Genomic DNA, 25,557 nt, shown 5'->3' with positions numbered 1-25,557 from the left:
TTTATGTTTAATGTACATTTTCTGTTCAATGTAATTACAAATAGGGCCTTAAAAATGATTGAGAATTTTAGGGGGATAATACAAATGAAACACATTAAGAAACAATAAAATATTTGCATGTAAGTATTAGGGAGGAAATTATAGCTTTTAAGAAGCTATGATGACAAGAATCCTCTCAAGGGATGGCATTATACTGCTTTCTACTCATTAGGCTCTCAGCTCTCATTGTCTCTGTCTAATGACATATTCTTAGTATAAATTATCCAGCATAAGTTGAGAGCAACTTGATTTTTTTGCCAGTCCTGGGGCTTGAACTCAGGGCCTGAGCACTGTCCTTGGGCTTTCTCAAGACTAGAGTCTACCACTTGAGCCACACCACCACTTCTGGCTTTTTCTGTGTATGTGGTACCGAGGAATCACCAGATCTTCATGCATGCTAGGCAAGCGCTCTACCATTAGGCCAAACTCTTGATTCCTTTTTCCCATAAATGTCATATGTGTTCCATATCATCTCTTAGATGCTACATAGAATTCACAATGAACAGGTTAATTTTAAATATAAGACACTTGAAAGTAAATAGTATCAAGAATTTCCCATAGGGGAAGTATGTCTCCAGTGAAATTTGAAGATTTAAAAATATGTAAGGTTTGACCTTGTTTCTTATTTCATCCTTTCACTTGAGGATGGAGTTTCTTCCTAGTCTGGTGTCCCGGAAATGCAGACTGCAGACATGAAGGGGAAAGTTGTGCTCGTTTATCAGATGACTTATAGTGGACATTCTAGTTCACCAAGTTCAAGGTACTTGAGGACTTTTCTTCCTTCAGACTTGGCCTTCACTGCCACATTGCTTTTACACTCTTCCCTTTGCACCAATCACCAATCATCAATCAAAGGGGAAAGAGAGAGGTGAGACCTAGAAGTAAGGAAGCAAGAAGGAGTGAGGAAGGAAGAAAGGAAGGAAGAAAGGAAGGAAGGAAGGAAGGAAGGAAGGAAAGAAAGGAGGGAGGGAGGGAAGGAAAAAAGGAAAGGGAAGAAGAAAGGAAGGGGTTAACTTGAGGAAGTCACAGGGACCTTTTCTGAGATCACATTTGGCACAAACTCTGGAAAGAACTTTTAGCCTCAGTATGGTATGACATCACCAAAGGTCCTGAATGGTTTAAGGATCCATACAGGATAGAGCAGCCTATTCTATCTAAGACCACCATCATTAAGGTCTAAAGCAAATATCCATTAAAAGGCTCAACTTTGGGACATCTATCCAAGAACCAACTGAATTTAACTAGAAATAATTTCAAGGAATTGCATGCATTCATTGCTTAGCAAGTTGGCAAAGTCAAATGATAATTTCATATGCTCCAGTGTACAGCAATGCTCAGGTTCTTGTGTAGCACCACGGAGCAGGCAGGTCAAGTTCAGTTTATTCAACCACTATTACTGGACCTTAGGCACTCACATTACATAGGACTGCAAGATGGGGGTTGGGATGAATGGAAAGTGTGTCCTAAAACAAGGTCCTTTTCAAAAACCATTAAGTGCTGCCTATGTTTTAGCACTCAAGAAAGACATTGAAATTAACTGCATCAAGCTTTGAAAGAACCTCCTGACTGAATTAGATGAAAAGATTCTTCTAGGGCATTTTTGTGAGAAAGATCCATGTCCTGGGGACCTTCTCATCACATATGTAGTACAAACTTAATCGTGTGCTTTTTCAACTCATGTCACGTTTCCTATAAGCTTGCACTGAGAATTTCACTAAAATCTGTACTTCTAATTGCAGTGTGTTGGAGATTTACAGCTTCCTTTGTGCTTGGAGAAAGCTTTGTGTTTGTATTTCAGAGCCAACTTACCTGGAAAGTAAAACTTAGAAATATCATGTCTTCAAGTCCCATGATCTCTCCATGGCCCAGGCAGGAATTCCCCCGTCTCTCTCAATTTCTGCACATCTAGCACATCTCTGATGTGAATGGTCACAACCAGAAGAGCCTCATGGGTTGAAGCTAACATAACTCTCTACTGCCATAGGCAAGTAGAACCATGCAGAACCAGTGATGAGTAAAAGAGGAGGATAGGAGTTGACTGGTTTTTGTGATCCTACCACTAGAATTAATTAGAATCCGATAGCAATATTTGAAAGTAGAAAACACTGTATGGAATCCATCAGGCTAACAATAAAACCTACCCAGGCTACAGTTGAGTGCAAGCAACTATACAAGAAAATTTTATAGATTTCTGGAAAACTTCTGTACTTGATGCAGTAACAACAACAACACAGCAAGCAAGCGAGTGAGTGAGAGAGTGACAGAGATAGAATAAGAGAAACAGAGAGAACAAAAGAGAGAGAGAGACACAGAGAGGTAGCCTTGAGATGAAGAGCTCAGGGTTAGCACCGAGGCCCAGAGTTCAAGCCCCATGACTGACAACAACAACAACAAAAAACAACACTGTTATCAGAATGGATCTATGTTTCAGTGTTGACATACATTCATTTATTTATCAAGTACCATGACTTACTTTTTGTTTTGAAGGAGTGGCTAATGTTAATTATATCTCATACAGATGGACAGACAGATAGATAGACAGATACTCGTGATTTTTGTGGTGATGGAAGTTGTCTTAATCTGCTTCCCTCAGAGGCTTCTGCCATTCTGGGATATTCCCTGTATAATATATGGTTTGCCTCATCTCACCATCGGGCTTAAAAACATATATCTGTGTAATTACGAAAATATTAAGTGCTTAAACTTTAGCTAATGATATTATATTCTGAGTAACGCGTGCATTTCCATTAAAGGAAAAAAATCTGCATCAGCTTTATGGCTCCAGAGAGGTGGCACGCAGAAGCTGTTTCAGAGAGGAAAAATTCTTCTTAAGATTGTCACATGTACCTTAGCAGGAATGTTGATCTACCATAAAATCTTGGAGGAAACGTGTTTTTTGTTTTTCCTGATTTACTTTATTGTTGTTTTAGGGGTGGATATGCAACATGGTTATCTTCCATACGTCAGGTGATAAGGACATTTCCTTTCACATAGTGTCATCTGTTCCCTGGTTCTCTCCCATTCCCTCCCTCCCATCTCCACGCACAAATCAATGTGCACTGTGCCCCACTGCTGCACTGTTTCACCCTGCGGAAATATTGCCTAAAATTTCCTGTAAGTATTGCCTGCAAATTTCCTTCTTCCACCCTTGCAATTTGGCTTTTCAAAGAATCTTAATGTTGCCTTCTGTATGTTTTCAATGCAACTTCTATTGCATTGCTTCAAATCTAAAAGTGCTTCCTTTAATGGGCATTACCCACTAACGTCAAGAATTTTCTGTGGCTATCAGTACTATAAAATTCCACATGAGAATGAGAGGAGAAGTGGCATCATCTGAAAACCACCCAGGAGAGAAGGAGGGAAGGTAATAAGGAACTATTTTCCTAACAGTCTGGGTGAAACCCAGCATTGTCATAAATACTGATGGGTAGGAAAGAGCCTGCTTAACTTAAGCACAGAAAAACTGTTTTAATTACTGAGAGAAGGAAGAGGAGATTACATTTGTGTGGGCTGGTGTTTGTGTTTAACTGTCCAAGAAAAAAAAGGAGAGGACATTGGGGAAAAGAAATAGCAGTTACTTTTCTTCATTTTGAGGAGAGCAAAAACACCTGCAAGATTACTGCAGAAGCCGAGCACCTCATTGTCTGCCTGAATGTCTGCTCCTTATCTGCCTACTTTTTGAGAATTTTTGTTTTCTTGCCTTCCAGCCTTTTGTTCTCAAGATATTTGGGTTGTCCTTCTTGCTTATTGTTGTACTGAAGATTTTTCACTTTTCCCTGAAATTTCAGTCCCTAAAGGAATGTATTCTCCTTAGAACAATACCTATCAGGCTTTCCTCAATTTTCTCTCCTGAATGGAGTCCTTCTGCAATGACCAGCGCAGGAAGTCAGCCCCTGGGGAGACGTATGTAGCTTGGCATCACCCACAAAACTCACTTCCTCTAGGAAGGGTGCTCTTTCATCCATCAGCCAGTCAATCAGAATTCAGTGTTCATTATCCTACCAGCGTAAGCAAGCCATTGGCTGAGGCTATGCTTCTGCATCTCTGCAGGGGGTCAACCTGATTCTTGATGCCCACTCCTGCCCCTGCAGGAGTCCACTCAGAACACAGGAAAATAACAAGGCTTCCTATTACTCTCTCTGGCTGTGATACAATTTGTTCCCATCTGCCCCCAGGCTCACCCCTGTTCTGACTCAGTGGGGAGCTGACACTGATCAGGGCTGTATTAACTCAGAACTCATTTGCTTTGTGGAAATCCAGGGCCCTTTTTTCTCAAGGGAATAGAGACCCTTTATAGGCCTCCTACCCAGATGGTACTTTCCATGCAAGCTATGGCGTCTATATAAATTGCATTCCAATAACAGGTTATTTCCGGGACTTATAAACTCAGTATTACAAATAGTAATCTGGCAAGTGTCCTCAGAATTTCCTTGCTATAGATGAATCAATTGTATAACATGTGAATTGGATTTTTATAATAATATGAAAATTTGGGGTTACCCTAAAGAGCTGCCTAGGGATTTTTCTTTGGAAGGGATTTGTTTTATTGTTGGTTTTAATAAACACCATCGTTTATTGAGCAACGAGGTAAGGATGAAGTTAGTGCTGATTACATCATTGCTTTTCACTTTAAAAATGAACTCCTTCTACCTAGTCAAATCTTATAACCAAACCAAATTACAAAATCCTGACCAGTGACTGGGGATCTAGTCATTGTAAGTGATGCATAATCTTCCATGAATTCCAGTGAAATGTGAGGAGGACTGGGTGGGACAGCCACCGAGGTTACTTGTGATAGGATATGGCTTTGTACAAGTGCATCAATGTGCATCTAAGAATATGGATCTCTTCTTTGTAATTATCTCTAGCATCATTTATATCATAAAGCTGAAACATTCAGTAGAAAATTGAGAGATCCATTTGGGTTACTGTTGTCTTACTGATTCTGAAAACAGCTGAAGCATCATGCTGGCTCGTCTTTAGCAAGTGTGTAGCCGATTTCTTACTTTTAACCAGAAACAGCAACTGTGACACCATGAAAGGTGAAAAGGCCACTTACACTCTGGAGAGCTGAGGTGGAAAGAAGAGGAACCCCCTAAATGGAAAATGCCAGAGAATGGCTCTGTTATTTCTGACATAGTTTAGATTGAGAAGTGTTTCTTCTGGATACATTTTTTCATAGAGCACAATTTCTTTGCAAAAAGTACAAAAATGATGCTACATTCTTTTTTGCCAGTCCAGGGGCTTGAACTCAGGGCCTGAGCACTGTTCTTAAGCTTCCTCAAGGCTAGAGCTCTACCACTTGAGCCACAGCACCACTTCCGACTTTTTCTGTGTCTGTGGTACCAAGGAATCAAATCCCTGACTTCATGCAAGTACTCTACCACTAGGTCATGCTCAATATTTCTTTTGATGTGATGTTTGCTTCTTCGAATAATACAAACATTCATTTGGAAAAGTAGCTGGGTGCATATTCTAAAGACATGTTTATTTAGCTCAAGGTCTGGTAAACATCAGCCCAGAGCCATGAAAATAAGGCTGTAGCCTCTCAGAACTCAAATCATCATGTAATTTTTTTTTACATGGTTGGTTTGGTTGAATTTTCTGTTACTAATCAGACGCTTTTCCTTTAAATCATACTTCAAAATAACCACCAGCATTCTTAATATTCTTGCACATATATGAAAATCTACTTGGGCTATGCTCACAGATACCAGAAGAACTCTCAGAAGTAATATGCTAATTATGATCAAGATAGAAAATCATCAAGAAACCAAATGTATCAGGGGCTTATTTTTCTTCACTGAAAATCTGGAATCAATAAATTCCTCCAAAGTCATTATTTACATTTGTCCTCTAGAATAAAATGAAAATTGAACTACAATTTCTTTCCATTTTCTTTTACCTACATCTTCTATGCATCAGTTCCAATTGGAAGGTGAAATCACTATTTTCTGTACCCAAGCTTGATCGACTTTGTTGAAAAAGAATGAATCATCATAACACCTGAACTTGTAAAATTCAATGCCATTATTTATAACAATACTCCTCTGAAATTTTCCATGTTGATCACAGCTATTTGAATGTTGGAATATAAATCCTCACAAATAGATATTAAGTTAGAAAAATTAGTACATACATATATTCCTGCTCCACAGAAAGTAAATATTCCATTACATGCTGAAAATGGGATTAATACCATTTCATGAAATGATATAGGGAATATACTAGAAATATTAATTTAATGTTGACTTAATAAGAATTTCAAAAGAGAAATGCCATATTCTCATTAAATCATCCTTCCCTTGGTGATATATTTCTGAGCTTTTTGCCTAATCTAACAATTTTGATTTAAAATGAGAAGTGATCTTGATCTCACTTGATTATTTTTTTTCTCATTTCATTATACAGAGAAAACATTTCACAAACTTTATAACAAGTAATTGAGATATCTCTATCCAATGTATCCATCTCTAACCAAGATTTTTATATAAAAGTTTATGTCACTTGTCATTAGCTATTTTTGTAACCTTGAAGATGCATATTTGCTGTCCCGAGATACTGTCTGCTTTTGGAGAGAAGAATGTACTGTGACATTTTTTTTTTTAATGTGAAATATTTTAAAATTTGTTATTATTATGTTTAAGTGGTTGTACACATGAGATTTATTAAGAAACAGAACATCTCCATCCAATTTAGCAAATAAGCTAGTTTTTAATTACATCTGCAATTTAGGTAACTAATAACATCTAATTTTAAAACCAGCCGTAGTGGTAAAAAAAAAATTATCAGAGGCCAGAAGTTTGGCCTAGTGGTAGAGTGCTTGCCTAGTATGCATGAAGCCTTGCCATTTGGCTCCTTAGTTACCACATACACAGAAAGCCAGACGTAGTACTGTGGCTCAAGTGGTAGAGCGCTAGCCTTGAGAAAGCTCATCAACAGTGCCCAGGGCCTGAGTTCAATCTCCAGGACTGGCAAAAAAAAAAAATTATCAAAATCCTATTAAGGTACTATTTGTGTAAGTTACTTAATGAAGTTTGATTATATTAAGCAGATCCTTGTCCATATAGTAGTTTTCTCCCTCACATTAGAAATGGCTGCAGAATTGTTCCAGCTTTTTTCTTGTCCAGCCATGAGTTAAACTCAGCCACAAAAGCAAGGCTTCTTCTCCCCATTAGTCTCTTCCTTGCGTGGAGGAAGGGTGAAATTCATCACTTTCCTTCAGAGTCAGGGAGGACAGGCCTGTGGAGATGCATGGAGAGAGATTGGGGGACTGTGGCTGGGTCACGTCTTTATTTATAGTTGTCTGACTATCTGAAGACAATGTGGAAATGTCAGCTGTCATGTGGAAAGTGTCCAAATACTTTAGCAGGTTTTGTATCCAAGTAGATATTTCAAAACACAGTATGAAATCTATAAATATAACAGCAATCACAACTTGCTTCTGGGGTTTATTAAGAACTATTCCTATATCTACCTTTCAAAACAATTTCCCTGGAAATCTGTATTTCACTACTATGCCCTTTCACAAAAACAGACAAAAACATATATTCTTTGTTTTGTTCATGCCCAAAGACGAATGTTTAAAAGTCTACAACCTTCTTTTCATTTTGATAATCTGGAAATTTCCTCTGATAATTTTAGTTTCATACTTTCACTTTAATGGCTATCACAAAGGCTTCTTCCTACTAAAAATAAATACAAAAATATTTTCACTTGTAGTTAAGGCTAAATGCTCATTTCATAAGCTTCTCGTGTCAGACTTCATATACATTAGATGTAGATCAACTTGGTCAAATGTAGCTTTTAAAAGAATCTCCTAATCCATCTACTTATGATCTGATATGTACATCAAAATATTAACCAGTCTATCAAAAAGCAAGCAAATTTCTCTATTACTTTTGCACTATTCATATTTGACTACTTAAAATGGCTGAATGTAAATATAAATGTATATAACTTTTTCATTGTATTACTCCTGATGTGCCAGAATCCATAAACATTTTGTGCTGCATTGTGATGTTTACATGTAAGATTTCGTGTGTATAAATATGATTAATAAAGAAAGCCTAATAGTGATGTAAACCTACTTTCACTTGTCTTTATTTCTCTCACACTGATCTGTTTAAAAAGAATGCTCTCTAGATGTACATTGCACTGTACCCTAAGAGCCTAAGAATTATACTGACTTTAATACTGCAAAAGAACTTCAGTGCCATGAAAAGAAGTAGACTTTGTGCCTTTGTGAGTTATGTCTAAAATTAGTAACCTTAGCCCTTGACAACTATGACTTCTTTTTTTCATATATTTTTATTGTAATTAATAGAAGGGTTACATGCTATTTGCTAGATAGATGGCGCATTAATTCCCATACATTGATACCCTTTCACATGTCTTGGTCCCCATTTCCCTCCCCCCCACCCCCATCCCTCATCATCTTTTCCCCCTTTCCCTATCCAATTTCAAATAACTAAATATAAATATATCCGATATATCAGGTAACAAAGTTTGATACTATAACAATATGAGATAACCAAGGGACAGCAAAAGAGATGAGAGATAACATTGTACCTTAAGAACAACAACCATTCATTATATGGCTTATGTTTCTATATTCTAGAGATCCTTTCATTTAGTGTCCTACTATATGGCCTTTTGTATCAAGGCTTTGTTCTATTGCAAATCTCTGCTAGGAGAGCCCAAGGTTTCTACTGATTATTACAAATGAGGGAAACCATGGAGCCTAAGTTCCTTTGAGTCTGGCTTACTTCACTTAATATGATTTTTTCTAAGTCTTTTCATTTCCTAACAAATGGGGCAATGTTATTCTTTCTGACAGCAGCATAGAATTCCATTGTGTACAAATACCACATCTTGTTGATCCACTCATCAACTGAGGGACATCTGGGTTGGTTCCATATCTTTGCTATGGTAAATAGTGCTGCAATGAACATTGTTGTGCTAGTGGATTTAGTATGTCCTTGTTTCTGGATGATTGGGTAAATGCCAAGTAGTGGAATTTCTGGGTCATAGGGGAGTTCTATGTTTAGCCTTTTGAGGCACTGCCACACGGCTTTCCATAGTGGTTGAACGAGTTTGCACTCCCACCAACAGTGTAGTAGTGATCCCTCCTGGCCACATCCCCTCCAGCATCTGTTGTTATTCGTTTTCCTGATCCTGGCCATTCTAACTGGAGTGAGGTGGAATCTTAAGAGTTGTTTTGATTTGCATTTCTTTTATGACCAGAGATGTTGAGCATTTCTTCATGTGTCTATAGGCCATTTTTGTTTCTTCTTCAGAGAAGACTCTCTTTAAGTCTTTGGCCCATCTTTTAATGGGATGGTTGTTACTTTGGAGATTAGTTTTGGAGTGATTCAATTTTTTGAGTTGTTGATATATTTTAGATTTGAGGCCTTTGTCTGTTGTTTGGTTGGTAAAGATCTTCTCCCACTCTGTAGGCTTCCTGATTAGTTTACTAGCTATGTCCTTTGCCATACAAAAGCTCAGCAGTTTAATGCAGTCCCACTTATCCAGCCTTTCTCTGATTTGTTGTGATTCTTGGTCCTTATTAAGAAAGTTTCGACCTGTGCCAACCAGGCCTAGTGTATCTCCTATTCCTTCTTGTAAAGTTTTCAGAGTGTCGGCTTTTACCTCCAGGTCTTTGATCCATTTGGAGTTAATTCTAGTACAGGGTGACAAAGAAGGATCCAACTTTAGTTTTCTGCATGTGCCTAACCAGTTCTGCCAGCAACACTTGTTGAAGAGGCTATATTTCTTCCATTCTATTTTTTTGGCTCCCTTGTCAAAGATTAGGTGGCCATATGTCTGTGGTTTAGTATCTGGGTCCTCAGTTCTATTCCATTGGTCTTCAGGCCTGTTCTTGTGCCTGTACCAAGCTGTTTTGATAATTATAGCTCTGTAATAGAGTCTAAAGTTTGGGATTGAAATTCCTCATGTGCTGTTCTTTCTGCTAAGAAGTGTTTTTGCTATACGGGGTCTTTTATTATTCCATATGAAATTTTGGATTGCCTCTTCTATTTCTTTAAAGAATGAAGTGGGATATTGATGGGTATTGCGTTGAATTTGTAGATAGCCCTTGGCAAGATTGTCATTTTCATGATATTGATTCTTCCAATCCAGGAGCATGGGAGGTTTTTCCATTTCCTCAGTTCTGCTTTAATTTCCTTTTTCAAAGTTTTAAAGTTTTCATCAAAAAGGTCCTTTACATTCTTAGTTAAGCTAATTCCTAGGTACTTTATTTTCTTTGAGGCTATTGAGAAAGGAGTTGCTTTCCTGATTGTTTCCTCATTACTTTCACTGTTGGCGTAGAGGAAGGCAGTTGATTTTTGAGGGTTAATTTTATACCCTGCTACCTTGCCAAAGTTTTGAATCAGCTCAAGGAGCTTGGGAGTAGAGTCTATAGGATTCTTTAAATACAGAATCATGTCATCTGCAAAGAGGGAAAGTTTTACTTCCTCTTTCCCTATTTGGATCCCCTTTATGCTTGCTTCTTGCCTTATTGCACTGGCTAGGAATTCTAATACTATGTTAAAGAGGAGTGGAGAGAGTGGGCATCCTTGTCTCATTCCTGATTTTAGAGGGAATGGCTTTAGCTTTTCGCCGTTAAGTATAATACTAGCTGTGGGTTTGTCATACACAGCCTTTATTATATTGAGGAATGTTCCATGGATTCCTAGTTTCTCCAGAGCTTTTAACATAAAGGGGTGTTGGATCTTGTCAAATGCCTTTTCCGCGTCTATTGAGACAATCATGTGATTTTTGTCTCTGCTCCTGTTGATGTGTTGAATTATATTAATTGATTTGAGTATGTTGAACCAGCTTTGCCTCCCTGTGATGAATCCTGTTGGATCATAGTGTATAATTTTTTTGATGAGTTGTTGTAGACGGTTGGCCAGTATTTTGTTGAGAAGTTTTGCATCGATGTTCATCAAAGAAATAGGTCTATAGTTCTCTTTCTTTGATGAATCTGTCTGGTTTGGAGATGAGGGTTATACTGGCTTCATAGAATGAGTTTGGTAAAGAACCTTCATTTTCAATTTTGTTGAAGAACTTGAGGAGTATTGGTGTGAGCTCTGCTTTGAAGACTTTATAGAATTCAGCTGTGAATCCATCTGGCCCTGGGCTTTTCTTAGGTGGAAGTTCTCTAATTGCCATTTCTATTTCAGAGCTTGAAATAGGCCTGTTTAGTTGGGTTAGGTCTTCTTGATTCAGTGTGGGTATGTTAATATTGGCTAGGAATTCATCCATTTCTTCTAGATTCTCAAATTTGTTGGCATAAAGGTTTGAGAAGTATTCTCTCATGATACTCTGGATCTTCTGTTGTGATATTACCATTTTCGTCTGTGATTTTGCTTATTTCGGTATACTCCCTTCTTTTTTTGGTAAGATTTGCTAAGGGTTTGTCAATTAGTTAATTCTTTCAAAGAACCAGCTCCTTGTTTTGTTGATTCTTTCTATATATTTTTTGGATTCCAATTCGTTTAATTCTGCTTTGATTTTAATAATTTGCTTCCTTCTAGTGGGATTAGAGTTGGTTTGTTGCTCTTTTTCCAGGAGCTTAAGGTGACACATTAAATTGTTGGTTTGCGATTTTTCCAATTTGTTGTTGTAGGCACTCAGAACTATAAATTTTCCTCTGAGTACTGCCTTTGCCATGTCCCAAAGGAGCTAGTATTTTGTGTGCTCCTTTTTGTTAAATTTCATAAACTGTTGGATTTCTGTTCTGATCTTTTCGATGACCCATTGGTGATTCAACAATGTGTTGTTCAATCTCCATGAGCTACAGGGTTTTCGTTGGTGGAGTTGTATGTTCAGTTCCAATTTGATGCTCTTGTGGTCTGCGAGAGTGCAGGGAATAATTTCAGTGTTTCTGAATCTGTCCAGGTTTGTTTTATGGTCTAAAATGTGGTCTATTTTGGAAAATGTTCCATGTGCTGCTGAGAAAAACGTATATTGTGTTGTTGCTGGGTGGAATAATCTGCAGATGTCTGTTAGATCTAGTTGGTCTATATAGTTGTTCAATTCTAAGGTTTCTCTGTTAACTTTTTGCCTTGTTGATCTGTCCAAAGGTGAGAGTGGTGTGTTAAAGTCACCAACAATCACTGTGTTTCGATCTATGTATGGTTTCAGTGAAAGTAAATTTGCTTGATGAAGTTCAGAGCTCCGGGATTAGGTGTGTAGATATTTAGGATGGTTATGTCCTCCTGGAGGAAAGATCCCTTTAGTAGTATGTAGTAACCTTCTTTGTCTTTTCTCACTAATTTTAGTTTGAAATCTATTTTATCTGATATGAGGATGGCAACTCCAGCCTGTTTACAGGGGCCGTTAGCTTGATAGAGTTTATTCCAACCTCTCATTTTCAAAAGGTGTTTGTTTTTTTGGGTAAGATGTGTCTCTTGAAGGCAGCAGAAGGATGGATCCTGTTTTTTGATCCAACTAGATAATCTATGCCGTTTAATTGGAGAGTTAAATCCATTGATATTGAGAGTCAGGATTGAGAAATATTTATCAGTTCCTGCCATTTTTACAAGCTTTCATTAGGGCCTGTGTCTTGATAGTTTTTGTGGTACTTAGATGTTATGAGTTTTAGGTGTCATGTCTTTCTCTGTATTATATTTGTGTTGGTTTTCCATGTGTAGAACATCTTTGAAAATTTCTGTAGTGTTGGTTTTGTTGATACATAATGTTGAAGCTTTTCCTTGGAATGGAATGTTTTTATTGTTCCCTCAGTTATGAATGAGAGCTTAGCTGTGTACAGTATTCTTGGCTGGTAGTTATTTGACTTCAGGGCATGGTATATATCATTCCAATCTCTTCTTGCTTGCATGGTCTCTGCTGAGAAATCTGGGGTTATTCTGATTGGTTTGCCTTTATAGGTGATTTTTCTCCTCTTCCTGACTGCTTTTAGGATCCTATCTTTGTCCTCTATTGATCCAGTTCAGATTATAATGTGGCGATGGGATGTCCTTTTCTGGTCAGGTCTGTTTGGGGTTCTAAAAGCTTCTTGTATGTGGATGGGCCTGCCCTTCTGGATATTTGGGAAGTTCTCTGAGATGATTCCATGAAGTATATTTCCAATACCATTGACCTCTTTCTCTAGACCCTCCTCAATACCAATTAGCCTTAAATTAGGCTTCCTAATTGTATCTTGGACCTCCTGTAGCGTTTTCTCATATTTCCTAGATTTGAATTGACTCATTTTCAGTTCTTTTTCTATAACAACTAAATTATCTTCAACCCCGGGAATTCTCCATTCTACATTGTCTAACCTGCTATCAAAGCTATCTACTTTATTCTTCATCTCCCTTGCTTCTAATTTCTCATTTTTGATGCTTTGCATCTCTTGTTTTAGATCATGTATGGATTTCTTTAGTTCCTTGATTTCCATTTGAGTGGTTAGCTCAGCAGCTTTATTCTCTTTGGACATTTGTTGGAGTTCAGTCACCTTTTTGTTTGTGGATTCTATGAATTCGTCCATTTTTCTTTGAAAACCCTTTATTATGGCCTCCTTTATGGCTTCCCTTTTTCACATATCACCTTGTTTATGGTTTCCTCTTGTTTAGCTGTGGCTTCCTCCCTTATCTCTTTCTTTATGTTTTCACATTTTTCATTAATGATGTTTATCAATTGCATTTGTATAGCACTTGGAAGGCTCTCCTCTCGATTTGCCACTGACTGCTCCACTGCCTGTTTATGTTGGGTGGGAGATGCTATTCCTTGATTTGACATTTTTCTTGAGTTTCTTGTTCTGCCCATTTGAAAATGGGAGCAAGATTAATACTAAACACGATTATAATTTTTCAGATATAACCAACCACTAGACCTTTTTAGTTGGCTGACAATAGATATTAGCTCTTTTAGATTGGTAATAACACTCTCTCTTTCTTTTTGTACACTTACATACACATCTAATACAATCACAGATGATCAATTTATGACCAAAACAATAAGCCCCTCAATTCAATCTCTATTGTATTTAAGTCCCTCTGGACCTAGAGTAAAATTGAACACCTCGATACACAGCATTGCTCAACAATCATCAAATGTAGATCCATGCATTATAAGAGTTGAAGGATGAACAGAGGACCAGACGTAGAAAAATAATATGAAAGAGGACAAGGGAGGTAGGAAAAGAATAATATAGGAGTGTAAGAATATTATAGTAATGAAGAAAGGGTATCATGTAAGGATAACTGACCTAAGGTGATAGAGGTAGAGTATTTGTGTAGAAAGTTTAGATGAACTTAGATAAAACTTATCAAAATAAGAAGAGTAATAAGAAGAATATATAGAGAAAATAGAGAAGTTGATATAGGTGATTTCAATGATACCAATTTAAGAAATAAAAGAAAAAAGAAACAAAACAGCAACAAAAATAAAAGAAAACAACACACACACACACACACACACAAAATAAAAACAAAAAAAAAGAAAAAGAAAAAATGTGGGGGGAGATTCCTCACTGTTCTGAGTTCTTACCCAAGAGATACTAGGGTTGAGAACCCGGAGTTTAAAAAGCAGGTGACTGTATCAATATGGATATCATTTTTGTTCAAACTGTACCCAGAGCTGTCACTGTGTTTCTAGGAACGACCACAGTGACAGCAGGATTGGGGAAAAGAGAGGAGAAAAAAAAAGGAATGAATCATAACATCAGAAAAAAAAAGGTGTAGGTTAAATGGCAAAGAGAAAAATAAGAACATTTAAAAATGCAAATGAAATGGAGTAAAAAAAAGATAAAAGGATATTTTTCAGGTTTTTTTTTTTTTTGGTGGGGTAGAGGTTAGGAAACTTGTGTCTCCACTAAATTCCGGATCTAAATACTTCACAAAGTCTTTTTCTCTTATGATTTGGCTTTGCGGTTTTTCGGATGAGATTGCTTGTTTGGTAAAACAAAGCTGAAAGATTCGCGGGCGGCTTTGTTTACCAGGTCTGCAGGCGGCACAGGGGGATGGACTTCAGCAGCACTGGGACTGGATTTCTGGCTAAGGGATCTCTGGGAAATCCTTTGCCAGTTAGAAAGGTGGCGCTGTCAGCACCACCTCTCAGGCTCCAATTGCTTTGGCCTGGGTCATTGCCAGCAGTCAAGATGGCGCTGTTCTCAGCTGGAGGGGGAGGGGCTCCCTCCCAATGCCATTCCTGGAGCAGAAGTGGAAACTTCCCCTTGGAGCTACTCACAAATTGCTGGATTCTCCGGTTCCATGAAGCTGGCAGGTGCGTGCACGGCCGGGTGTAGGCTCTGGGCTCGCGCAGCTCTGTGTGGCTCTGTCTGCAGCCAGCGGGTCTGTGCTGCTGTGGAGACAGCACTTTCTCTGCTCTGATCCAGAAGAGCCTTTGTCTCCGGGCCGCTCTGCGGCAGGAGCTCCACGCTCTCTTTTTGCGCTGGTAGTCCTCCTTTTTTTCCTTTTTTTCCTCTCTGCCTGAGTTCTCTGTGGTCCTAAAGCTTACTTAGGATCAATTTCTGTTAGAGGACTGTCTCCTGCACTGCCAGTACATGAATCTTGGCAGGAGCTCAGTATGTCTCACCCTGAACAGCCACCATCTTCTGCCCAATCCTCCAACTATGACTTCTTAAACTAGATTGTCAATCTAGGGAGGGGGAAATCAACTGCTATACACTACCCAGCTGAACATGTGAATATCTCAATTCATGGCTAGCCTACTTTCCAAAAGTAAATGACATTATAAGCAATAAAATTACAAGAAACAAAGGAGTTCAATGAGGGGCAGATTTAGAGCAAACTTAAATGATTTTTCTTCATGTGTCAGCAGTCTCAACATGAAAACAATTTATTGTAAGAAAAGAATTATTTCAAAGAAACTGGGCAACTCCAGATTACCTACTAAACAAAAGTTAATATGAATGTTTGGGGAAGAAAAACCTATATGCTGATATGTGAAAAATTATGCAGAGCATCACCAAATACACGTTTGTATTGCCTTCTGCTACTGCTCAAATTCTTTGAATTTTTTTCTATCCAAAGAAGTCCAATCCCTTCCCATATATATCACATTTTATCTTCCATTCTCTTTTATGTTGGAGTTTAATGGCTTTCATTTATATATGTATATATATATATATACACACACACATATATATATATATACATATATATATACACCTTATGGATACAAAACCTTCAAATGCTTTCCCACTCTATGGGTAGACTGTGTATATGTATGTATGTGTGGTACTCCTGGCCCTGTGCTCAGAAGACAGATGCTTTCCCACTTTAGCCATGCCCCAGGTCCACTTTTATGTTGGTAGGGTCTCACTTCATGGATTGGCTTACCTAGACTGAAATCTTCCTATTTATGCTTCCCTGTGTCATGGCAAATGACATAGTCACAGTCATTGGTTAAGGAAGATGGAGTATCACAGACTTTTTATGTCTAGGCTACCCTTGGACCATATCCCCCCTTTCCCAGTCTCCCAAGTAGCTAGGACTCAGCCAATACTTCCAACCTAACTTTTTATCCTTTCAAAGGGAGATATGGATAAAGAAAATTTCTATATTTCAGCATAGCCTAGTTTTCAATGACAGTGCATTTTTTTTAACATCCCAACTTCACTGGGCACGGTGGCTTACGCCTATAATCCTAGCTACTCAGGAGGCTGAGATCTGAGGATCAAGGTTCAAAGCCAGCCCAAGAACAAAAGGACCTGGGACTCTTATCTCCAATTAACCATTAGAAAATGGGAAGTGGGGCTTGGCTCGAGGGTAGGGTGGTAGCCTTGAGCTAAAGAGCTCAGGGACAGTACTCAGGCCGAGTTCACGCCCCATGATCCACTTTGTAGAAGTGGAGATACTTGTGCTGTAAGGAGAGAAAACAGAGGAGTCCGATCTAGAAGTCTTTATTAAAAGGCTGACAACTACATGGTGGACTCCTGTCTCAAAGACCAGCAGCCAGCAACTACATGCAATACTGTTAGGCAACTGTGCCATAAAGGCCAGAGAGTCCAGAAAGACCAAAAATATTACCACTCCAGCTCCAACCAACTCCAATGGAGAGCTAAATTGGGATGCCATGGTAACCAGAGAAGAGCCAGGTGTCAGCAGACAGGACATGAGTACGGGGACACACGGCATGGCGTATGCACCTGCGCTGGTCTGGGTCTAAATAGGATCAGGTCAGGTGGCAAGGTCACAGGAAACTCCCAGTCCCAGATACTGGACTGAGAAGTTTATTAACCTATCAGCCAAGTAAGTCCCTGCCCCTGCCTCCAGGGATTCAGATATGCTCTCACAGAGGGGCTCTTCCCGCGTATGTACATACTCAGGTACAGCAGACCTTTCCATCTAGGGAACATGGGCTTCAACCTTCCATATAGAGTATACTTAGAAGCTACTCAGAGGCTGGTGATTTAAGCCATTTAGTGAGTTAATCAAGGCAGAATCCGAGCATTTTTTATGTGAAGCTTTCCTAAGGCTATGGCACCTACATTTTTCTTAAGCAGAGCTCTCCTACCTTACTTTGACCTAGGCATCTGCATTCGATGAATGGCCCCTCTTAACTAAGCTTTAAAGCACTGGATAGAGAATTCCCTCCACCCAGCATGAGGCACCAGGCTAGCTGTAAGAAATTTTTCAGACTCTGCCTCCTTACTTCATTCCCCCCTGCGTTTTGCACATGAAATCAAATCATTGGCTTCTCAGTGTGATGGCTGCATTAGGGCCCTTGTGACCGGGAGCCTAATCAAGTAACTTTAACCAAAATTTACAGTGGAGGCCCTCCTGGCCTATACCTATCTTATTAATGTAACACTGTAACCAGCCTTTTCCAGGTCAGCCTGCATAAGGTACAGAATGAACGTCCCACAAGTCCAAAGTTTTAGTAGATCCAAAGGATTCTCCCACTTGGAAGCAGGCATGGGTGATAGAGTCACCCCAACAGATGCGGTCAGGCTGATGATGTAATTTCCCCTCCAGATGGATGGCTGCCAGGCTGTCCTTGAACTTTATCCAAATGGAATCTCCAGATTTGAAGAGATGACTTGATCTGTGCTGGGCTCTGCTGTGGGAGTGTCTCTCAGGGTCAGTCTGATGGATTGTCACACATCCGGCTGGATTGCCCACAAATTTCTACACAGACTTGTTAAAGAAGTTTAAACTAAGCAGGAACCTGACTTTAGTGAAATTTCCCAATATTTTCTTGGTCGCTTGCTCATATTATTATCTTGTAGGTATTAACTTTCACTGTCTATAATCTACCTGAAAATTATTTCTGGGTCTGATCTTTAATATGATATATGTAGGCTTACTGCTCATTGCTATTGCCATGTGGATGGACTTTTAATTGACCAGAATCATTGATTGAAAAGAATATTTCTCCTCATTGTGTTGTCATATACATATATATATATATGAGAAAAAAATAGTGGAGGTGCAGAATTCATCAAAATATATTAGATGTCTGTATGGAAATGTCACAATGAAGTCACTTTGTACGATTAATTGTCCAAATCAAATAATTATTTAAAAGGAAAAAAAAAGAACTAAAGGGCCTGGTTCCACTGACGGATGATGCCATGAGTTCAATCCTCAGAATCACTGAAGAAGAAAAAAAGTCTTCCTGCAGAAGTGAGTCTCATTCCAGTTACTCCCCTGATTGTTTACAATAAAAGCTCTAATACTAGGGTCCTGCTCCAGTTGTGTCTTGGTGACACACATTCTCAGTTGAGCTTTCACTTGTTGGAGTGTGTAGTTCTGCTTACAGCTTGAGGACAGAGGCAGAGCGAATCCAGAGAGCAAAACGAGATGGAAGCCGATGGGCCATATACCCAGTGTTGAGAGGTCAGGAGAGAATAGTTTCCCGTTGTGAAGCATATCAACCTCTTCGAAATTTTAGTCTCTCACCTATAAAATCTCTGCAGCATGGAGCACATGACAACCTAGAGAATGCCCATTAGAAGAGCTACAGTGTTGCAAAGAAGGAGCCATTAAAGCAGCAAGGTTTTGAGCATCGCTCTGTGTGTGCTCCATCCTTGCCCAAATCTCTGACAAGTCAGGAAAATGTCTTTGACCCATGATCCCTGTCTGATTCGCAGTCTGATTCTCCTTAAGTAAAGAAATAGCATTGCTATGTCTGTGGCTGGTCTAGCACTCAGTCATGAATGGGTGGTATAGCTAATATACTTGCCAATAAACAATCACAGTGGAAGACATTTCCAGACCTTGGCAAGAGTATCTGATTGTACTTCCCCGAGCTTGTTGGACATTCTAACAAATGCTTTTGCTTTTTTTCTCCTGTTAACATAAAAGGGGATATAATATGCAGGCCAAATGCAAAAGAAACAGGAGCAAGGTCCACAGTTTGCATTTCTGAGGGATACTATGCCTGCACAAAAATCACACTCGAATCAGTCTAAGCCGAAGGCAGCTGAGGAAGCCAGTATGCACATTTCTGGTACTGTGTTCCCTGCCCTGGAGATAAAACCAGCTCAGAGGTCTGAAACATTGATATGCAAGGCACTCACAGGCTATGAGTCAGTTTTCTTCTAGATGCAATTAGCAATTACCAGCTTTTATTCAGTGAATGGGAGTCAGGCAAACAGACAGACACTGACAGTCTGTCATTACTGCACAAAAGAACTGTAGCTTTTATCCTTCCCAGAGGAAGTTCAACTTTAAGAACCCCTCAACTTTCAAGCTCACACACTTCCCAGACCTATGATTTATTTCATCATCAACTTTAAAAATAATATAAAGCTCACCCATTTCTATTTGAGGAGCGGGTGCAGGTGTGCTTTCTGAAGACTCTACTGCCTCGCTTCAGAGAATGCAGAGAAAACTGTGGAAGATTCAAGAATCTGATGGGCCCTAAACCTGCACCACCCTCTGCCCTTTGACCCCTCCACAGAAAAGGGTGCCCTTCCTGCAAACTTCTTTCCGTTGACGCTGCTGGCTGTACCCATGCTTTTCTCCCATGGTCAAACCAACTGGGATATTACTCATCACATGCTAGTTTGATGCCAATGTTAGACACTGGTAAAAGCTAGATTGAACACACAGTCCAATGCATGGCCTCAGCTCTTTAGTACTGAGTTTGTTAACACCACAGGAATGAAGGCAAAGATACCCTTGGCACCCCTGGTGGTCTAGTGGTTAGGATTCAGTGTTCCCTAACTGGAATTAAATTCACTTACAACTTTGCTGGATATGTGATTGGGACCAATTACTCTGAATTACTCTGAGCCTTGGTTTGGTTTTCCCATTTAACCAAAGGGTAAGAGCTACCTCATATAAAAGAATGTGTCTAGAACGTGTACTCTCTTGCACATAGGCCATTAGCATTCTGTACCTTTGAAGACATTCACCAGATGGTAGGTAGAAATACTGCAATGAATTGCCTTCTACCCACTTGTGTCCAAAAGTCCAGTCTTTCCCATACTTCTCTACCAAGTTCTTACCTCTTAGAGGCCTTGATGGGACTGGTGGGGTGGGGGGATACTGAACCATCTAGTATCTGACATTGACCAGTGGCACTGATGGCCTGCCCAGTCCATAGGCCTTGCTGGTTGTCTGGTTGCTTAGGGTCAGATCTCACACAAGAGGCTTGTAACAGATCTGAGATCTGAGATCTCATCAATCCCTGGGTTCTCAGGAACTTGAAAAGCACAAGGCCTTCAAATCACTTTCACTCTGGGCATGTGATTGATTTCCTCTGATTTTTTTGCCCTCTCTAGAGACTTCCAGCTTCCTGGTTCCTAAGGTCTGTTACATCCCTCTGTCCCACAGTTCAATCAAATGAAAAGATGTATGTGGGCAATAGCAGGAATGATATAATAATTATAATAGTATCAGGAGTTATCAGTACAGACCCTGCAGACATCAAAAGGATGAAAAGCCCACCAAAGTAAATTATGCAACTTACATGAAACAAAGCAATTCATCACAAAATCACAAACTGCCACAATTCACCTAATATTAAATAGATAATATAAATATCCCTTTAAGGAAACAAATTCTCTCCATGAGTCAAAATGTTATTAGAGAATTCTACTACCTATTTAAAGATAAATTAACATTAATTTCACACAATCTCTTCTAGAAAATAAGAAAATTAATAACTTACCATCTATAATTTTGGTTACACACATAACAAAGCCAGATAAAAACAGTAGAAAATAAGTTTATGGACCAATAACCCTCATGAATATAGAAACATAAATTCTTAAAATATTAAAAAAGTGAATTTAGCTGTATGTGAAAAGTATTATTCCACAATGATGAACAAGAGTTTATTCCAGAAATGTAAAGTTTGTTTGGTATTCAAAAAAATAAACCAGGCTGAGAGTTTTGCCTAGTGGTAGGGTGCTTGCCTAGAATGCACAATGACCCAGGTTCGATTCCTTTGTACCACATACATAAAAAGCTGGAAAGGGTGCTATGGCTCAAGTGGCAGAGCGCCAGCCTTGAAGGAAAATCCCAAGGACAGTGCTCAGGCCATGAGTTCAAGCCCCAGGACTGGCAAAAAAGAAAAAAGAAAAAATGAAACCAATAAAGTCATTGTGTCAGAGAAGAAAAAATAATGACTATATTAATCAATGCAAAAAAAATTCACTTGGCATTCATCCTAAACATTCTGACAAAGGAAAAATCAATTTAGTAACAGATATTCTTGAATTTGATAATAAACATCAACCAAAAAAACCACACAAATGCTGTTGCACTTATTGCTGACAAACTGAATGTTTTTGCAAAGGCTGAGAACACAGCTGAGAGCAAAGTAAGAAGGACTCCTTTCATGATGCCACACAACAGAATAAAAACCATGCAGCTCAGAGAAGAGAAAGCCCTCATCTGTTTTCACATGATGTGATTGTGTAGAAAATCCCAAGAAATTTTTATTTAAAAAAATAAATGTAGCGGCCGGGAGTTTGGCCTAGTGGTAGAGTGCTTGCCTAGCATGAACAAAGGCCTGGGTTCGATTTCTCGGTACCACATACATAGAAAAAACCCAGAGTGGTGCTGAGGCTCAAGTGGTAGAGCTCTAGCCTTAAGAAAGTCCAAGGACAGTGCTCAAGCCCAGAACTGGCAATAGATAGATAGATAGATAGATAGATAGATAGATAGATAGATAGATAGATAGATAGATAGATAGATAAATAAATGTATCTCTTACAAACAATAAGGGAATTTTCAGACCAGAAAATCACAGGAGTCAAAATAAGCATGCACAAAATCAACCATATATTTCTATGTACTTGTAATGGATATAGGGACACCAAAATCAAAAATAAAATGCCATTTAGAATCATTAAAACTGAAATACTTAGGGATGAACCTAAAAATGCACAGGACTTACATGTGGTAAAGAAGAATACAAATGAGGGAAACTAGAAATCTAAGTGGAAAGCTATCATCTTCCTCCTTCTCCACACTAGGTTCTCCTTGGCTCGTACAACCACTCTCTCATACGAAGACCCATATCCCCGAGTCCCCTGATCCCCTGTGCATTTAGTAGCTCAGTTTCTGTACTTCATTTTTTCCTCAGTCCTGGTGCTTGAACTCAGGGCCTGAGCACTGTCCTTGGGCTTTTTCCTCAAGGCTAGCACTCTGCCACTTGAGCCACAGCATCTTTTTCTATGTATGTGGTACTGAGGACTTGAACCAGGGGCTTCGAGCATGCTAGGCAAGCACTCTACCACTAGACCAAACTCCCATCCCTGTACTTCATTTTTTAATTATATTTTATTACCTTTAATAAGTTGTGCAAAGGGGTTATTGTGCCACCTTTGACCAGGCCGGTTGTTCTAGGCATGGGATTATCAAGTAATGCCACAGTGTTTATAGGTCAAACAACTCAATATAGAAAAGATGGTAGTCCTCCAAAGAAACAACCATTCATTGAAAGATGGGCCAAAAACTTAAAGAAAGACTTCTCTGAAGAATAAATAAGAATGGCCTATAGACACATGAAGAAATGCTCAACATCTCTGGCCATAAAAGAAATGCAAATCAAGACAACTCTGAGATTTTACCTCACTCCAGATAGAATGGCCATTATCAAAAAATCTAATAACAACAGATGCTGGAGGGGATGTGGCAGGAGGGATCACTATTGCACTGTTGAGAGTGTAAACTCCTTCAACCATTATGGAAAGCAGTATGGTGGTTTCTCAAAAGACTAAACATAGATCTCCCTTATGACCCAGCAATTCTACTACTTGGCATTTACCCAAAAGTCCAGAAACAACCCACTAGCACAATGATGTTCATTGCAGCACTAGTTACTGTAGCGAAGATATGGAACCAATGCAGATGCCCCTCAGTTGATGATTGGATCAACAAGATGTGGTATTTATACACAACAAAATTCTATGCTGCTGTCAGAAAGAATGACATCACCCCATTTGTAAGAAAATGGAAAGACTTAGAAAAAATCATATTAAGTGAAGTAAGCCAGACTCAAAGGAAGAGAGGCTCAGTGGTTTCCCTCATTTGTCATAATCAAACCTTGGGCTCTCCTACCAGAGGTTTACAATAGGGCAAAACCTAGATACATAAGGCCATATAGTATGATGCTAAATGAAAGAATATCCAGGATATAGAAACAAGAGCCATATAATGTGTGATGGTTGTCCTTAATGTACTATGTTATTTCTCATCTCTTTTTGTTGTTCCTTGGTTATCTCACATTGTTATCTGATATATTGTATATATGTTTATTTGTTAATTTGAAATAGAATAGGGAAGGGGGAAACAACAGGAGGGGAGGGGGTCAGGGGAAGGAAGTGGGGACCAAAGCATGTTTGTGAAGTAATGCACTTCTATCTTCTATCTTCTATTAATTACAAGGAAAGATGATAATCCTCTGAATATTGTTTTGTATGTAAACCCTGTTAGATTCACAGCAAGGATTTTTCTAATATATATATATATATATGTACATATACACATACAAACACAAGATTATTTTAAATTTTACATAAAAGGGCAAGGAACAAAAATAGCTAAGGCATTCTGAAAAAGAGGAAGAAAGTGGGAGGAAGTAATCTGCCCTATTTCAATACTTATTTATAACCAGACAAGGTACAAAGGGGCATAGATAGAAACTGTATGTACAGAACAGAGAGCTCGAAATAGCCAGACAAATATACCAGACTTATGACAATGGTTGAAAATCAATTCAACTGGAGAGAATCTTCAAAGAATAGTACTGAAGCAATTGAATGTCCATAGGCAAAACAAAAAAAAAAAACCTTGATTCGTAAAGTCTATATCCATCATACCATAAATAAAAGTATATGGCATTTTCCTTGATAAAATTGACTAGTGATCAGGCAATATTTCAATAGACATCACTGCAAAGTACCATCTTATTAGAGAAAAAGATAGTGCCCTAATTTGGACAGCCAAATAGAAGGTGGGAGAGGGCACTTGATACAATCTACTGAAGTTAATATCTGTGGTGCTAGGGTAAACCCTTGCCACTAAAGTGTTTCAGGTGTGAAATGCCACCTTTAATGCATAAGACAAAAAAATCAGTACACCTGATGTGCTGTGTGATTGTTAATGGTTCTGATATACTCTGGTAGATTAGGACATAACATGACATATCAAGCAACAAAAGAGGGAAGGGACCTGCATTCGGATTTCATTGTCAGAGCCCACAAACTATTGAGCCAAGGGAAATATATCATCTTAAATAGGCTATTCTTACTGGGCATGTTCAACTTACCCTCATGTGACACAGGATCAAAAGGACTTCATAGATGAAAAAGACACGTGCCGAATGGACAACAGTCTTAGCTTGGGCACCATGAAAAGAGCCAGTGAGAAGAAGCTTTGGTGGATTGGTGCACTGAAGGAGCTGCATGACAAGCAAGCACGCATTGGGTGGCCTGTTGTTTAACACTTCCTCCTGGGAAATGGACTCTTCTTGTCGCTTAGGTCTAGAAGCAGATCATAGACTCTCTTGAAGATGCTGACGTCACTTTCCTGCATATCCACTCTGAAAACTTTCTGGGATATCCCAAGAATATATTATCATTTTCATTGGCTTCTATATGTGTGATCTCTAGAATATCACAAGCTATTATCCATTTCCCAAAAGCTGAATGGATGGCACCCTTGCCTCAGGCTACCATTCAAACCTTACCACGTGGCAGTAATTCTGACTACCTCACTCTGACTCTCCAAGTACTGGTCTTTGGCTGCTAGTGTGCTAGAAGTCTGTCATTCCCCTTGCTATGAAAGAGTTTCTCTTCCTTTGTTATGTCTTCAACCCACAATCCCAGCCTCCTGAGAACAGCCCCGGAAGCCTCCAGTGAGGCTGGCAGCCACCACATCCTACCATTCCTATTGCCTTGACGGCACCTTGGGGATCTCTTAAAAATGCACCTTCAGCTGGTGAATTTCCTGGTTTTCACCTGCTTCACTCAACCTTTCCATCCCTCTTCCACCACGTTGCTTGCCCATTCTGACATTCCCCTTTGTACTTTGTTGAGTGTGAGCTGATGGCATTTTTCAGGCTCCAAAGGAACGCCATCTT

At 39.1% G+C, this 25,557-nt stretch overlaps 1 protein-coding gene across 1 annotated transcript in view; it reads left to right on the top strand.

The window, feature by feature from the left end:
- The window catches only part of Oprm1 (opioid receptor mu 1), a 50,564-nt gene extending 48,316 nt beyond the window's left edge, over positions 1 to 2,248 (top strand). The window contains exons 6-7 of the mRNA XM_090337938.1: positions 684 to 799; positions 1,838 to 2,248. The gene's annotated coding sequence lies outside the window, so the exon portion shown is untranslated. The remainder of the gene's footprint in view (positions 1 to 683; positions 800 to 1,837) is intronic.
- The last annotated feature ends 23,309 nt before the right edge of the window (positions 2,249 to 25,557 follow it).

The sequence above is a fragment of the Megascapheus bottae genome, chromosome 8 (assembly GCF_031878675.1).
Source record: "Megascapheus bottae isolate mThoBot1 chromosome 8, mThoBot2.hap1, whole genome shotgun sequence".
NCBI classification, from domain to species: Eukaryota; Metazoa; Chordata; class Mammalia; order Rodentia; family Geomyidae; genus Megascapheus; species Megascapheus bottae.
Note: the sequence above shows the minus strand (reverse complement) of the source record. Positions and strands in the feature narration are given on the sequence as shown.